This window comes from Capricornis sumatraensis, chromosome 20 (genome assembly GCF_032405125.1).
Source record: "Capricornis sumatraensis isolate serow.1 chromosome 20, serow.2, whole genome shotgun sequence".
NCBI classification, from domain to species: domain Eukaryota; kingdom Metazoa; phylum Chordata; class Mammalia; order Artiodactyla; family Bovidae; genus Capricornis; species Capricornis sumatraensis.
The window spans coordinates 29,440,927-29,459,462 of NC_091088.1; positions in this window are offsets into that span (position 1 = coordinate 29,440,927).

Consider the following 18,536-nt stretch of genomic DNA (forward strand, 5'->3'; position numbering starts at 1 on the left):
GGACAATCTTATGGAGAGAGGAGCCTGGCGGGCTGCAATCCATGTGGTCGCAAAGAGTCGGACACTACTGAGCAACTAAACAAGAGGGAATCGAGATTCCACATGTCACTGGCAAGGCCAAAAATATAAAAAATAAGTAACACAACCCAGACATGAATTGATCCTGGACATGTGATGCTGATTCCCGCCCCTTGCACTAGGCCCCAGCTGTTCTGCTGTCCCTCTCCAGCCCTCCTTTTCAGGAAACTAAACTAAGGGGTCCTGAGATTAGTTCTGGGGTTTGGCAGCTAGATTCGGACCAGCTCTCAGGGAGCAGATGTTCTGCTGACAAATACTTCCATCGTGATCGGCACACGCTGTCACCTTGGTGGGCTGGCTCAGAAGCAAAAGCCAGCGAGTAAATGGACCATGGAAGCTGAATTACCAGCCCAGCCCTTGGTGGTTTTTAAATTATAGATTTTTAAACAAAGCTAAATATAGAGCAATTAAGAAATGGCTCCACGTTCTACTCCAAAGAACAAAACAGCTGAAGTGGAGTTAACATCACACCTGCATATGCATGAGATGAACAGAGGGAGCTGCTTAGAGTAAAACCCAAACTCTCTAGCTGGGTTTTCTCTAGCATAGCCCACACATTCCTGCCTCGGGGCCTTTGAACATGCTGTTCCCACCACCCCATCTGGTCACTCCCATTCCATTCTCCTCTTTGCTAGCTCTTTCTCTTTCTTTTGAACAGACACCTCCTTAGATTCTCCCCCTATTCCCCTCTCAGTCCATTTTATCTCTTCTCATGGATTTTACGACCACTGGCCATTTTTTTTTCATTTATTTCCTTTTTTTGGGTCTCATTCCCCTACTAGTGCCCAAAGCCTCTTTTTCTTCATCTGTACCATCAGCCTTCCCTGATGGCTCAGACGGTAAAGCGTCTGCCTGCAATGCAGGAGACCCAGGTTCAATCCCTAGGTCAGGAAGATCCTCTGGAGAAGGAAATGGCAACCCACTCCAGTATTCTTGCCTAGAAAATCCCATGGACGGAGGAGCCTGGTAGGCCGCAGTCCATGGGGTCTCCAAGAGTTGGACACGACTGAGTGACTTCATTTCACCATAATGATAATATTTCCACTCTGCCTGTTGCTGTGACAACTGAGATGCTGAAAGCCAGTCACCTTCACTGGTCTCCCCTCCTTTGGCTCAATAGGACTGCTAGTCTGTTTTATAGAAATGATTAATATGGAGGTTGCCAAGGGCTGAAAGGAGAGGGAAATGAATGAATATAGAGTTTTAGTTTGGTAAGATGAAAAAGCTCTAAAGTTTCATTGCATATCAATGTGAATATAATTTAAAGTACTGAACTATACACTTAAGACAGCTAATATGGTAAGTTTTGTGTATGTATTTTTTACCACACTTAAAAAAATTAATGTGTATAATATGATAACTTTTGTGTAAGAAACATGAGGAAATGGGAATTATATATATAGTATTTTTATAATATATTACAAAAATAGTGTATTCGAATATGTATTACCTATTAAAATATTATATATTATACACATTTAAATATTATATTAAAATATATATTACAAAATAGTGAATTTGAACACAGTATTTTTATATATATAGTATTTTTCTAAAAGGAAACTGAGAAAAGATAAACCAGAAATGAATGAAAATGGTTTCCTATCATGATGGGCTGGAAAAGGGCAAGAGAGAAGGAAGGGGTGGGAAGCAGAATTTAGTGAATACACCCTTTTAAATAAGATTCTGACGTTTGAACCTTGTGACTATTTTAAAAGAACAGAGTTAAATTTGAAAGTGTCTGGAAAGTAAACCCTAACACTGAAATCAAACAGAAATGAATTAACTAAACTATCTATCACAATGATAATATAACCACACACCCACACAAAAGTACTTGTAGCAACTTTTGAACATAGTATTTCAACATTTAACATATAGTGGGATGTCGTCTAAGAACAAAAAAAGTATAAAGAAATCTTGAACTTTATTTAAAGCATCTTTTATCCATAGGAGTATCTGTGTGATAAATCTGACCAATTTTGTGTATACTGTAGGAAAGGGCAGGTGAGTCAGTACATCAATATTGTTGATACCCAGTATTCTCCCTGTGAGAGAGAGTGAATGTATGGAGTGAATGAGGAAACTGAATTGAAGATAGCACATTAATCCAAGAATCATGACTGGGAGAGAAATCATGTGAGGTCAAAACTGTTTGGAACAGTTCTCCTTAATAAGAAGAAGCATTCCATGCTACCTGGATTTTAGAAGAGTCCCACTCCAGTATTCTTGCCTGGAGAATCCCATGGAGAGAGGAGCCTGGCGGGCTATACAGTCCACGGGGTCGCAAAGGGTCACACACGACTGAGCAAGTTCACTTCACCTGATTCTTTTAGTGTGGCTTTTCCTTTATTCCTAGACCAGCTCCATGCTTTTCTCTGATGGTCAGTTTTATGTGTCCATGTGGCTAGGCCATAGTCTCCAGTTACTTAATCAAATACTAATGTCAGTGCTACAGTGCAAGAATTTTGTAGATGTGATTAAGGTCCCTAATCAGTTGACTTTCCATAGGGAGATTATTCTAGATAGTCTGGGCACAACTAATTCAATCAGACAAATGACTTGAAGAACAGGATAGAGGCTTTCTAGAAGAGAAGAAATTCTGCCTGTGGACCACATCTCCAGCCCAGGCCTGAGAGTTCCAGCCTGCCTTCCTGATAGCCTATCATACAGATTTAGGACTTGCCTAGTCAGCCAAGTCCTTGCAATAAACCTCTTAATTATATCTTCTACTGGTTCTGTTTCTTAGACCGAACCCTAACTGATATATCTTCTAATAGACTTCTTTTGTTTCTCCTTTAATTCAGTTTCGTTACTTATTACCAAGTAATGTAGCCCCACTTAAATCACAGTGTTGAGAATGTCACCATCACTATTTCTCTAGAAACTACTCAGAGAAGGTCATCCATAACCTCAATCCCTCATCAGACATGGGCCCTGTATTGACCAAGGACTCCTCCTTCCAGATTTGGGGGCCCCGCCAGGATTCAGTGAATAAATAACTAGCTCTATTGCAACAGCCTATAAGAACAGCCATTTCTGGGGTTCCTCCCTCTGTGTTCTGTTAATCAGACTTGGGATTTGTCAGAGGCCCTGAAATATTCATGAACAACTGCTTCAGTGATTTCGACAGCTGCACAAATAGAGATGAAGTCCACAGGGGAAGCAGGAAGACAGGGGTTCTGGGGTTTTCATGTCATCTTCTCATTTATTCTCAATCCCATCAGACAAAGAAAGAATTTGGGAAATTCCAAGGAACTCTGATAGCCAGACAGTGCCAAGCTTCAGGCAAGAAGCCAAGTACCTCAAAGGCCAGGGCATCAGAATCCCTGGGTTGGGGGGTGGGAGGTTTCTTAAAGTACAGCTTGCTGGGCCCCGCTACAGATTATCTAATCCAGTAGGTCTGGGGTGGGGCCTGGAATTTTGCATTTTTAACAAATTCCCAGGAGGTGCCCATGCTTCAGTTCAGGTGACCTTACTGCTTTACAATATTAAAGCAATAGCTCAAAAAGACAAGAAGGTAGATAGTCGATGCTTTACCCGTCTAATGAAAACCAGTCTGAGTCTTTCTTATCTGAGTCTCTTCTCTGAATTTTGGGCTTTGCACTGAACTGCTAAGTTCAGTCATTACAGGATGTGATCAGAGGCCTCAAAGTCATCAATTTGAAGGCTATTCTGAGCAAGACCCATACCACTATCTCTAGATTCCAGCCACTCCTGTAAGACTCAGTTCCACAACTTTCTACCTGTATGTCTCGGTAAATGATTTTAAATCTCCATTCTCAGTTTCCTTATCTAAGAAATGGGGACAACAATGGTCACTACTTTCTGGACTATTGTAAAGGCATCCTAAACTGATGTGGATTAAGTGGTGGCTCATAGCAAGCAGTTGGATAAGTCAGAATCCTGGTAAGAAACAGAATTCACTTGGGAGGGTTCCAGCAAGAAAGCTGTGATGAAGGAATTACTCACAAGCCGTGGGCAGGTGTGGGGACCATGGCAGGATACTGAGGCACCTAAAGACTAGCAGTAGAGAAAAACTGTTCCATCTCTTAGAGCTGAAAGACAAGAGGAGGAAAATGTGCTACTGGAGGCCAGAGCATCCCGGGCTTGGACGAGGGCCACCCCGGCAGGAGCTGTAGCCGTGGAAGGGGGAAGCCATGGCCAGAGATGCAGCGCCAGTAAAGGGAGGGAAGAAACACTCCTTCTCTCTCTTCCCAACTTACGATTTCCTGCCAGCCTTCCCGTTGGCTGAAGCCAAAGGGCAATGAAACGCAGAGATGCAGTACACAAGAGTCTACTTCCTGGGTCACAGAGCAGGGAAAGAAGGGCAGAAAGAGGATGGAGCACTGCAGTACCAAGTGGAGACTCAAGAACACAGTGCTCGATTAACGTGTACCATTGTGATCGATACAGTGAACACACATTTCTCACTTCCTGGGACAATTCCATTTTATTGCTGCTTGTTTTTTAATTGGAGGAAAATTGCCTTATAATGTCGTCTTGGTCTCTGCCATCCAACAAGGTGAATCAGTCATAATTATACAGATATCCCTTCACCCTTGAGCCTCCTTCCTCAAAAGACACATGTACCCCAATGTTCATTGCAGCACTATTTACAATTGCCAAGACAATTCCAGTTTATGCCCATGGTATATTTTCACTCCCAAAGTTTTCCCGGTTGGGAAGATAAATTATATGATCATCCTAGTTATTTATCAAATATATGAAAATCTGATCTGCAATGGGAAGAGAGTTCCAAAAAAATAATTTTGGTTCTTTGGAGACAATGTGTCCAAACTAATGTTCTGTTTATTGATGCAAGTGGGGGTTACATGGGTGTATTTAACTAGTGAACACGTATATGCAGAAAGGTGCACATTTGTGATTTCCAGAAAACTTTTCTGTATTTATACTATACATCAATAAGTAAGTTTATTGTTTTTGAGTATCCAAGCCACACCATGCTCAGAGCCAAGAACACAGAAAATAGCTGTTTCACTAGAGGACACTAGAAAGCTCTGTTAAGAAAACCTAACCCAGGAAATGGGGTGGCAGGTGCACTTGTTGTTGTTGTTGAGTTGCTAAGTTGTGTTCGACTTTTTGCAACCCGACTTCTCTGGGTCGGGTCCACCAAGCTTCTCTGTCCATCGGATTTCCCAGGCAAGAATAGAATGGTTTTCCATTTCCTTCTCCAGGGGATCTTCCTGACCCAGGGATTGAACCCGAGTCTCCTGCATCGCAGATGGATTCTTGACCACTGAGCCATCAGGCAAGCCCACTGGACCCATGCTTAAGAAATACCCAAAGGGGGCTATAAGGAGCCAGGACAGAGTTAAGTCTCTGTATCCAAAGAACCTACTCCACACCCCTACTCACTTGCTTTATCTGTTTAGCAAACTCGCCCCACATCTCGCCTCCTCTTTGCGCCTGACATCTAGCAGGATCTTTGAAATTTATTTTCTCCTTTTAGCCTGCTGTATTTTTAATGTCTGAGTGAAAGAACAAAGGAAGGCGAACACCAGACAAGATCGTTTCATTCCTCCAACGAGCTGTTGTGTAGCCCGGTTCAAGCTCAGCCAACATAAATGTTTTAAAATTCTGCCTTTGCACAGAACAAGTGCTGGTCTAGTCATCAACTCCAAAGTCAGGCCCCTTGTTTCTGCCTTTCACTGGGTGACATAAAAGGCCCCTGCATCAATCATTAAAAACATATTAACACAAGCAGCCCAGAGAAGTTTCCCTGGTCCAGTTGGTCAACCACAGTGGAAGAAATTCCTGTCGCCCAGCTGGCTGGCCATCCGCGTGATGCAGGCTGTTTTTCGGCTTCGAAAAAGGCCTGCTGATTTCTCTTTCATCTCTCTCTGAGTAACAGATACCTGGTAGGCTTGCTTTCCTTCCCCCCGCCACTGCAAATTTATCCACCTGCCTTCTCGGCTTCTGGCGTTAAGAGACGCTTGCACAAACACTGACAACATTGATTCTGTGCAACCGGTGTGCCAGGCTGTTAGGACGTCTGCTCAGCATGCAGGCCAGAATCAGGTCTGTTTCATCCACACATGTCAGGGTGAGCAGGGTCTTGAAGCGTCTTGAGAAGGCAGTCGTCTGCCTAATGTTTCTGACTCTTGTATCTAATTGGTTTTGATTTGAAGCAAAACCAATCAACATGAACCTGGTTTTTTTAAAAAGGCTATGTGGCTTAGCCAGACACACCCTGGAATCTTGCAGACCCAGAGAATCAGATTCAGTCTTAATTTTTATACTGATTCACTGTGTGACCTGGAGGAAGCCATTGGTCTGTGCCAGGCTTGTTTCTTTCTTTTTTTTTTTTTTTAATTATGAAAGTATGAAAACACATTTACAAGAGGCTTGGAAAATACAGATCAAAGTTGCGTATAGTTCCACTATATATTAAATTATTTTTAAGTAGATAAATTAAGATTTTTTGGTCAAAGTTTCAATATCAAACCCTCAAAAATTAATAGAATGAATATATAGAAAAGTAGGATATAGTAGACATGAAAAGCACCATGAACCAATTCAACACAATTAAGAGTTATACCATTTTCACACAACAGTAGGATACAAATTCTATTCAAGTTCCCATAGACTATAAACCAGGAGACACTGGAACATATCCAAGGACATGAGACAAGGGGCAAAACTGTGGTCTAGAGCTATTAACATCATGCAGTCTGCTCTTATCATCCAGACTGGTTTCTTCGCATAGAAATGAGGGGTTGGTGTCCTCGGACTCTAGAAATCCTGACCTCAAAGTCCCCACCTCAGGTCTGACACTGACCTTGATTGCATGTCTTACTCCCTGCCTCTGCTTCCCCATCTTGCAAATAAGAATACGACTCGCCTTCCCTTCCTCCAAAAAAGCCTTCAGTGCTGGTCAAGGATGGAACAGCAATTTAAAGGACTTGGGGAAAGTAAAGAATCGAAGTTCCAAGGATTTTAGAGTAAAAGGTGTAGCTACTTCCAGTAAGTGCTGGGCGGGGTCTCCCCATGCACCTTGGGCCTGAGGGCAACACCACTTACCCTGGGTCTTCCTCCCTATGTGCAACTGTGAGTTTCTAAGATAATAGACCACCCTGTATCTGCTACCTAAGCCAGGAGCTGACACCCAGTAACTACTCACCATATCTAAAGGGGAGGAGGAACCAGTGAATAGATAAGAGCAATGGGCACCATCTAAATTAAGCCCTGAGGGCTTCCCTGATGGTCCAGTGTTTATGAGTCTTCCTGCCAATGCAGGGGACACTGGTTCTATCCCTAGTCTGGGAAGATCCCACATGCCTCAGAGCAACTAAACCCGAGTGCCACAACTACTGAACCCATGCTCTAGAGCCCAGGGGCCGCAACTACTGAAGCCGTGTGCCTAGAGCCCCTGCTTGCAACAAGAGAAGCCACCGCAATGAGAAGCCTGGGCACCTCGACTGGAGAGGGGCCCCCACACACCACAACGAGTGGAAGCCTGCACACAGGGACAGAGGCCCAAAGCAGCCCACAACAACTAAATAAAAATGATAACAAATACATAAATGAAGCCCTAAGATGGATAAATCTAGAGAATATCATGCTTAGTGAAATAAGGCAGACAGAAAGAGACAAATAAGTATTATACCACTTATACGTAGACTCTAACAAATAAAACAAACACATGTTATGCAAAACAGAAAGAGACTCACAGATAAAGAAAACAAGCTAGTGGTTACCGGTGGAAAGGGGGAAGGGGGAGGGGCAAGGTAAGAGTATGGGATCAAAAAATGCAAAATACTATGTATAAAGTAGATAAATTACAAGGCTATACTACAGCTCAGGGAATCATGGCCATTGGCATGCGATACATTTTAATGGAGTAGAATCTGTAAAAACACTGAATCACTAAGCTGCACACCTGAAACTAATACAATTGTGTGAATGGATTCAGTTTTTTAAATAATTAATCAGTTAAACCATGAGAAAGAAGAAACGAAGGAGGAGAGTGGATTACTCACCACCTGCTGATTCCTCTGTCTTATTTTATCTCAACAGATAAGTATTAATTCTTTTTTCCGCCTTTTTAAATTTTAACTACCGAGGCACTGCTAAAGTCAGTATCCGAAGAGTTATGTTTTAAACTTTAAGCCTGTCAAGGAGACAGGATTGGACAGGCACCAGCATTCCAGTTCAGGAATGAGACCATCTACTCATACAGCCAACTCATCCTTAGCATGATCTCTATTTCCACTCTCACCTCCTTCCTACCTAGTCAATCTCCATGACAACTGCTCCCTTTGGAGGGTCAGGACTCTGTCTTCATTCATTTATTAATCTGGCAAATAATTACTGAGGGCCCATAATATGCCAGGTATTATCCTGGGTCCAGGAGCTAGAAAAGTGAATAACGTGTGAATATCAGTCAGGAGGGTTGGATCAATGCTGCAAAAACAAGCATCTCAGAATGGTTAAAATAGGGAGTTGACTTCACTGGTCAGCAGGGGGCTGTACTCCTCCTAATTTCACAGATACCAAGGCTAGACAGAAGCTTCTGCATTTCTGCAGGAGTGGGAAAGGAATGTAGTAAATCAAGTACCCAGTCTTTTATAATAATTTTTATTGGAGTATAATTGCTTTACAATGTTGTGTTAGTTTCTACTGTACAGCAAAGTGAACCAGCTATATATATATATAAATGGACATATATTAATATATTATAATCATATATTTACTAATAGATAACGGAGGAGCCTGGTAGGCTGCAGACCATGGGGTCTCGAAGAGTCGGGCACGACTGAGCAACTTCACTTTCACTTTTCACTTTCATGCATTGGAGAAGGAAATGGCAACCCACTCCAGTGTTCTTGCCTGGAGAATGCCAGGGACGGGGGAGCCTGGTGGGCTGCCATCTATGGGGTGGCACAGAGTCAGACACGACTGAAGTGACTTAGCAGCAGCAGCAACATGACTATATTAATATTAATTATAATTAATAATTATATAGATATACCTTCTTTTTTGTATTTCCTTCCCAATTAGGTCACCACAGAGCACCAAGTTCCCTGTGCTGCTATACAGTAGGTTCTCATTAGTTATCTATTTTATATATAGTATCAATAGTGTATATATGTTAATCCCAACCTCCCAATTCATCCCTCTCCCCTTCCCCCCTGATATTTGTTCTCTACACCTGTGTCTCTATTTCTTCTTTGTAAATAAGATCATCTATACCAAGTTTTTCAGATTCCACATAGAAGTGTTAATATAGTGAAAAGGCTGACTTAAAATTCAATATTCAAAAAAACTAAGATCATGGCATCCGATCCTATCACTTCATGGCAAATAGAAAGAGAAAAATTAAAAGCAGTGACAGGTTTTATCTTTTTGGCTCCAAAATCACTGTGGATGGTGACTGTAGCTCTGAAATTAAAAAATACCTGCTCCTTGGAAGGAAAGCTATGACAAACCTAGACAGCATATTTAAAAGCAGAGATGTCACTTTGCCAACAAAGGTCCATATAGTCAAAGATATGGTTTTTCCTATAGTCATGCAAGGATGTGGGCTTCCCAGGTAGTGATAGTGGTAAAGAACCCACCTGCCCATGCAGGAGATATAAGAGATGCCAGTTAGATCTCTAGGTCAGGAAGATCCCCCGGAGGCGGTCATAAAAACCCACTCCAATATTCTTGCCTGAAGAATCCCATGGACAGAGCCTCGTGGGCTACAGTCCATGGGGTCACAAAGAGTCAGACACAACTGAAGTGACTTAGCACATGTAAGGATGTGAGAGTTGGACCATAAAGAAGGCTGAGTGCTGAAGAACTGATGCTTTCAAAATGTGGTGCTAGAGAAGACTCTAGAGAATCCCTTGAACAGCAAGGAGATCAAACCAGTTAATCCTACAGGAAATCAACCCTGAATATTCATTGGAAGGACTGATGCTTAAGCTGAATCTCCAATACTTTGGCCACCTGATGTGAAGAGCTGACTCATTGGAAAAGACCCTGATGCTGGGAAAGATTGAAGGCAGAAGGAGAAGAGGGCAACAGAGGATGAGATAGTTGGATGGCATCACCAACTCAGTGGACACTGAGTGTCTTTTCTTGTTTCGGAGCACGGGCTCAAGGAGCACAGACTTCCGTAGTTGTGATACACAAGCTTAGTTTCCCCATGGTATGAGGGAGCTTCCCAGACCAGGGACTGAACTCTGCATTGGCAAGCAAATTCTTTACCACTGGACTACCAAGGAAGTCAAGAGGGGGCTTTTTCCCAAACAGTATTTCAACATTTAATACTTTAGACAGCAGAATCACAGTATATTGGCCCCAATCCAGTCCAAACTCTTCCTATTCCTAATTCTGAATACTGAATAGTTGGAAAATAAGAACCCAGTGTAATCAACAGGATACAGGTAAACTTGTACCTCAAAGCCAGTTCTACAGTCCTTGCCTGATGCCCCCCGTCTGAGGGGAACTGAGAACCCAGGGGGAGGGCCCTTCTCTGGCCCTTCTGTCCCCCCCTTCCTTGTGCCCATCCCTCTGGTCTGTGTTGCCCAGGCACTCCAGGCCACCCTGCCTTGTTTGGCAGCTGGAACCTTTGCCAAAACCCATATTTAGTTGTTGAAAGTTCCTTGCCTCGGCGCCTCTGAAGTTAATGATGGAATCTTTGAAAATGACATTAGAAGCAAAACATGAGCAGCGGAAGACGTGAAGCCACCTCGAGTCCATCTGTTCAAGCACGATCCACCTCAGAGCTCCCGTTTCCCATGTAAAACAGAAGATATGATTTATAATTCATATCTCGCCGGTACAACCCTGATTGAAGCAAACCACTTTGATGAAATGTTGGTTTCATGCTAGTGGAACACCATTCCAAATCAGAGAATATTTAGAACTCTAACTCCTCTGCTGCCACTTTGAAGTAGAAAGATTTGTATTTTATATGCTTTTCTGAAAAAAGAAAAAAGAAAAATATGTACACTCCAGCATGCATGTGGTGGAAATATGAAAACACTTACGTGTGAATCAGCACCAAAATGTAATTACTGCTTAAAGGACTGAAAATATTTACAGACTCATATCTCGTGTTGAAGACCTGGTTCCAATAATTCTCAGAAAACTGCAAAATTCATACTTTGTTTTTCTGGGATGAACTTAATTGCTTTGAAATCTACAATACATGAAGAACAAAATTAAAGAGAGTCAACTTTCCCATCACCTCAACTAATGATCTAATAAAGTTGTTCCGAGGAGAGGTATGTGTCTATATGTATATGACTTATACTGGTTGAGAAAATGAAAATCAGAGTCAGAAAGAAAGACAAAAGTGGAGAGAGAAATAGGTTGAGATTTGGAAAACAATCCTAACTATTCCTACTGGAACGACCGGAAAAATATCCTGTTATGTTACAACCAAAATATCAAACAATCAAGTTAATTCTCTTATTTCCCCCAAAGATCAAACTAGCCAGTTAATTGATAGAATTACTAACTGTTCATTCATTCACAGGTGTTCATCGAGCCCCAAGATGCTGTAATAAGCAGTGGTTCCTATCCTCATGGACTATACATCCCAATAAAGGGTCAGAAAACAAATATATAACATGCCCTTATAAAATCTATAATAAACAATTTAGAAAACAGAGAATGGAGGCTTCCCTGGTGGCTCAGTGGCAAAGAATCCGTCTGCTGATACAGAAGACACGGTTCGATCCCTGATCCAGGAAGATCCTACAGGCCAAGGAGCAACTAACTGCATGCGCCACAACTATGGAGCCTGCGGTCTAGAGCCCAGGAGCCGCAACTACTGCAGCCTGGGGACCCTGGAGCCCGCGCTCCACAAGAGAAGCCACCGCAATGAGAAGCCCGAACACCGCAATGAAGAGCAGTGCTGCTCTCTGCAACTAGAAAAAAGCCCAGCACAGTCAAAAATAAATAAGTAATTTTAAAAAAAAAGAAAGCAGAGAATGATTTAAAACTAGAAAAAAGGTATGCCATTTTTGATTGGGAAGGCTTTTTTGGAGAGATTTGAGTCATTACCTGAGTTAACTGAGGGAGACAATTGTGCAAAGACCTGGAGCTCAAGCACCGTTTAGAGGGGGATGAATGGGGTGAAGAGGAGATGGTGAGGATGACATCAGGGAGATGGGCAGAGCCAGACCCCACAAGGTATGATAGGGATGCCATGCAGACTTCCTTCTGCATCAAAACCAGAAAGGGTGAGTTTAGCCACTTCAGGTCAACTTAACAACCATAAGCTAAGTGTCTATGACGGTCAAGGTTCTGAAGGCCCTAGGCCCCATGGGAGAAGGAAAGACAAATTCACAATGATTGTAGATTATAATAATAATTATAATAAGCATCAGATAAACATCATAAGAAAAGTACACAAAGGAATTTGTTTTTGACCTGAACTGGATATTTGGGCAAACAGAAATGAGAGAGCAAATGGAGAAAAATTCATGCACTCAATCAATCACCATTACTGGAGTACAAAGCACTGTGCTATCAGGCTGTGGGAATACACAGCTGAACTAAAATAAAACAAGAGGACTTCCCCGGTGGTCCAGTGGCTAAGACTGCATGCTCCCAATGCAGGGGGCTTGGGTTCTGTCCCTGGTCAGGGAACGAGGTCCCACATGCCTCAGCTAAGAGTTCAAATGCTGCAATTAAAGATCCCACCTACTGCAATAAGACCTGGCACCGCCAAATAAGCTAAATAAATAAACATTTAAAAAATAAAAAAATACAAGACCCAAGCCCTCAAGGATCTTAGAGTTCAGTCGTACATACAAAAACAGTTCTGACTGCAGGGAGTATTATATAAGAGAGACTCATAGCAGACTCACCAAGGGTCAACAGAGAGACTTCTGGAGAAGGCCTGGCTGACTAGGAGATGAAGGATGATGAGGTATTACCTGGAGGAGGGGGGATGGATCTCTCCTAATGGAGAGAATGGCAAAGGCAAGATCCTGTGATCCAGGGCCTTAGAAGGAGAGTAAACAGGAAGCGTCACTTGAGATGAGGTTGGTGGGGACTGGGAGGGGGCTCTGTGTTTTGATTTGTTTTGTTTCTAATGTAGGTGTCCTTTTTTTGGCCATTTTGTGTGGCCTGTGGGATGTTAGTTCCTTGACCAGGGATCAAATCCGTGGCTCCTTCAGTGGAAGTGGGGAGTCTTAGCCACTGGACCACCAGGGAAGTCCCTGAGAGGAGAGGGGTTGTGTCTTAAGAGCCACGGAAAGCCAACGAAAGGGTTTAACCTGAGGCAAGGGCAATGAAAAAAAATTCGCCTACTGACAAATTCCCTCAGATCGGAGTACGGACAGTAGATCGGGGAGAAAGATACAAGAGTAAATTCAGGGAAATCAGATCAGGGCTCCAGCAGACGTCTAGGCAAGGGAAGTTTGGTGGTGATGGAAGAAATGGAGGAGAAGGTAAGTGATTCTGTTCAGGAGAAAGATTTAGGAGACTGAGATAGGACTCTGGCTTACGACCAACATGGCTGTATGACTTGCTTGCCAATGGACAGAGATCGGAGGTGACATGTGCCAATTCCAGGTGGAAGCTTTAAAGAGCCAGTTAATGTGTGATTGCCCACACTTGCTCTTTCCCTTTGAATGACATTTATCATCATTTCAAATGCTGGCCACGCATACACCTCGGGTCCCTTGTGCAGAGAAGAAATGGAGCAAACACTAGGTGATCCACTGGATATGTAGCATGAGTCGAAAATCACCTTCTGATGGGTTTTTTTTTTTTTCTTTTTGACCATGCCACGGGGCATGCAAGATGTTATTCCCCCGGCCAGGAATCTCACCAGCTTCAGTGGAAGCACAGAGACCTAACCACTGGACTGCCAAAGAAGTCTCCAACATCTCAAGCCTTTGCAATCATGGGATTGTTTGTTACTGCAGCATAACATGACCCATCTTGCCCCCCTCAAAAAAAAGGATATAAGAAGAAGGCATGACTGGAACACATTTGGGAGGATTTAGGATGGAAAGGACAATGATCTTGAGGTCTCTCAGGGCTTATTTTCAGCCTGTTTTCAAGCACAGTGCTGCACTTTAAGGGGGTCCCCTGCTCCTTGTCCTCTCTAAATTCAGTCTGAGATGATTCAGTGTGACACAAAAGAAAGGGAGTCTGTCTTCAGCAAATGTGGCCTTTAATGGTTAGCAGAGTGCTTTGAAGATGAGACGTTCCCTTGTGAGTGTGAAGCACTATTGTTCTTCATCAGATGTGAGGATGCACTTTTTAAAAAAGGATTCAATTTAACTTTCAAAGGGGTCCAGTTATGACCAGAATATTTAACTTCTAGTAAGAGCAGAGAGTAACTGATCCAGAAGATGTGACTCTTGAGAGTCCCTTGGCTGCAAGGAGCTCCAACCAGTCCATGCTAAAGGTGTTCACTGGAAGGACTGATGTTGAAGCTGAAACTCCAATACGTTGGCCACCTGATGCGAAGAGCTGACTCACTGGAAAAGACCCTGATGCTGGGAAAGATTGAGGGCAGGAGCAGAAGGGGGCGATGGAGGATAAGATGATTGGATGGCATCAAGGACTCAATGGACATGGGTTTGGGTGGACTCCAGGAGTTGGTGGTGGACAGGGAGGCCTGGCGTGCTGCGGTTCATGGGGTCGCAAAGAGTCGGACACGACTGAGTGACTGAACTGAACTGAACTGAACTGACAGGCTGAGCCAGGAGCTGAAAGACCAGGTATTAATTCAGCAGTGGGATCTGTGGGCGAGAGAATGTAAGAGAATGATGGAGTCAGTGTACTCATTTAGAGAGCCTAAGTGTACAGAACCCAAGAGGGAGCTGGTTGAATAGAGCCAAGGCCTCGGCTTCTGTACATGGACAGGTGAGGCTGAGACAGCCCATCCTGGACATAAGCAAGGACATAAGGAAGGGTGGATGGATGCAGACACACACACACCCGTGGTCGTTGGTGTCTCCTGTACATCAGTGTCTCAGATAAGCGTCTGGGTCTTGAGAAGCTGAGCTGGGAGACTAGGAAACTGCCCTGCTCAGCTCCGTGATTCCCGCCTCATATTTGCAGTTAGAATCTGTGCTGCATCTTCACTGCAAAAGCGACTGAGGAAGACAAGGAGGCAAAGGACATCATGGAAAATCAGAAGAAACCAGGCTTAGAATTGTTGGGTGGCTGGGATGGTGCCAACAGGCAAACATGTTTTGGTGTGATTTTAAGGCCCGCCAATCTTCCCACGGGTAGACTGGCTCTTCCCATGGGTTCACAGGTAAAGGATCTGCCTACAATGCAGGAGATCCAGGTTCAGTCCCTAGGTTGGGAAGATGCCCTGGAGGAGGAAATAGCAACCCACTCCAGTATTCTTGCCTGGAAAATTCCTTAGACAGAGGAGACTGGTGGGCTGTAGTCCATGGGGTCACAAAACAGGCAAACACAACTTAGCGACTACACAACAGCAAGGTACTACCATTACAAGGTGGGGAGGCAGGGGGGGTCGCAATTTCAGTCTACTGCTACTTAGATGTATACCGAAAATATAGCAGCTTTATTTTGTATAACTGATCTTCTCATTTCCCCGAGCCTCTTGCCACCAGGGATATAGGTGGTGGGTTCAGGAATGGATAAACTTGCTCCTTAAAGACCACTTCGTTTCCTCAGTTTGAAGCATCTCCACTGAGTTAAAATAGTCCTGTCTAGTCTCGGAGTTTGTGACTTTGGAAGAGAAGTGACGTCTTACTCTGTCTTCTGAATACTCACTGGCGCCCTCTGCAGGGCAGCTGATGCTCCCAGAACCAAAGCCTCCCGGTGAATCTATCCCACTTGGACAGACATTCAAGCTGTTGTGTATGTAAGAGGCTGTGGTCCCAGCACTTCCTCCCTAAGAAGGGCGGTCAGAACCCCGGTGGTCCAATGCTCACATCCCCTACACGACGGTGCTCTTCATTTTCCTCTCACCTCTCACCTGTCAAGAAGGGTCTTTCTCCTTCCTCTTCTTGTCCAGTCTGGGCATTTCCTCCCTCATATCATAGTCATTCCCAAGGTGACATTCACCCTTCATTGGAGCAGCCACGGGGGAATGGCTGTGGACAACATTATTTATAGAGGAGTTGGATGAAAACCACAGGCATTTAATATTTTTAAAATATTTCCTCGATTACAAGAGGTGCATTCCTTTAGCCTAAGTTTTATTTCAGCTCATAAAATGCAGATATGCCTGGGGAGTGTCAAGCAAAATCTCTTCTCTCTGAAGCACTCTTGGAAGAATGAGGTTGTTGGTGGCTCACCCAGCCCTAAAACCACATAAACCCATCCCTCCACCCATTCATTCAGTACTGGTCACTGAACGCATCTCTGTGCTGGCCCAGTTCCAGGAAAAGGGGACCACAAACTACTGAGAACAGGAGAAGGACAAGAATAAGGAATTCATGACCCGACACACAGGATGCGCACAGGATGCTGTGGGGCTGAATAGCGCAGGCCGGGGGCTCTGGGAAGGTTATCTGAGCGGGAGACAAGTGGTGCAGAAGGACAAGAGGGAATTATGGAGGTGGAGCGGGGAGGAGGGGACAGGCGCCCACAACACAAGCAATAGGACATGCAGAGGCTTCAGGTGGGAAAGAGCTTGGAGGGTCCCTTCCCAAGTGATCTGTGGAAATAGGCTTTTCGAGGGGATGGATGGATCATTAGGGGGAGAGGCTGGAGGCAAGGTGTGGAAGGAGGCAGGGAGCTAAGGCAGTCAAAACTCACCTTGAGAAAGAATTCCCTGGTGGTCCAGCCATTATTTCCCTGGTGGCTCAGAGGTTAAAGCATTTGCCTGCATCTGCCTGTAATGAGGGAGAGCTAGGTTTGATCCCTGGGTCAGGAAGATCCCCTGGAGAAGGAAATGGCAACCCACTCCAGTATTCTTGCCTGGAGAATCCCATGGACGGAGGAGCCTGGTGGGCCACAGTCCATGGTGTCGCAAAGAGTCAGATACGACTGGGCAACTTCACTTTCACTTTCACTTTCCAGCCATGAAGACTCTAAACTTCCACTGCTGGGAACAGGGGTTCAATACCAGGTTAGGGAACTAAGATCCCACATGCTCTGTGGGATAATCCCCATCCCCACAAAAAAAGTCATCTTGAAAACTTGTGGGTGAAGTCATGGCCATATTTTCATTGCGCATTAAAGAACCACCACCACCCCTCAGATGCTTTAAGCCTTATTCTCATCACTTCCAAACTGAACTTGGATGGCCCTCCACTTTGGCCAAGTTGCTGGGTTCTATCCTGACCCTCTGGGGAAGGCTGGTTGGGAGGGACCCTCAACATCACACTAACCCTGCACCTGCTGTCAACTAGGTCAGGCACCAAGTGCCGGGAAAGGAACTAAACCATGGTCCTTACCTTCAGGGCGCCTGTTCTGGCAGATCCCAGCAGTGGGAACTGCCAAGGCTTTCGCCCTTCTGCCAGCACCCTGGTTACACTTCATGTGGGGGCACAAATCCCAAATCTGATGGATTTGTGCACACGCCTGCCATACTCCCCTTCACTCTCCAACTTCCAGCCTCATTGGCCTCTCTGAGCTCCTAGAAGGAACCAAGCTGCCACCTCCCAAACGCCCAGCTCTCCTCTCCACTCTTCCTTCCTCAGGCAGCCTTCCCTGATTGCCAGGCTAGCTCAGTCTCCTTTAGAGCCATCATTCTTCAGGGCAGTGGTCTTATAGTGGGGTGTTTACTGAATGGATGGCTCCCCACTTGGTTCTGAGTTCCTTGAGAGCACAGAGGGTGGTGTGTGATAACACAGTAGGGAGAGCAACTGGCACAGAGTGGGAGCTGCATGGATAGGAATTGGATGAAAGAAGTAACCGCAGAGGGAGTGAGCAAAGATTATTCTGGCTTCCTCCCCAGCATCCTCGGACCTGAAGACTACGAGGCCTACACGGTCTGCAACCCCTTCCCCAGCCTCCTCCTCAAATATCTGATCCACCATCTCCCTCTAGGACACTTAACTCTGGCCTCATCATCTGTTACTGGTGTCCTGACTCCCATGTGTTTTTGTTACAGGAAAACTATATTCCAGTCTCAGGGCCTTTGCACACCCTGCTCCTTGTGACTGGAATTCTCTTTCCCCCAGCATTCATGTGACTGACCCCTTCCATCCTTTCATTCAGGTCTCTGTTCATAGAATACCTTCCCTTGAGGCCTTTCTCACTGCATGTGTATCATCGCTCTCCCTCCGCTAGAATATGAACCTCTTGTGGGCAGTAATGTGGTCCCTTTTGTACTCTGCCAGGCCCCCAGTTCTTATTATAGCATCTGGCATGTTCCCTCAATAAAGGTTTGTGGGTGAGTGAGTGAAGGAAGGAATGAATTCATTCATGCATCTTTGGCCCAGAAAGGCCCTGGGCTTTGTCCTCAGAGACACTTTCTCCTTTGACCCTGTGGCAAAAAAAAAACAAAAATGAACTTCTATGCTCAACCAAGCTCTAATCCAAGCAGG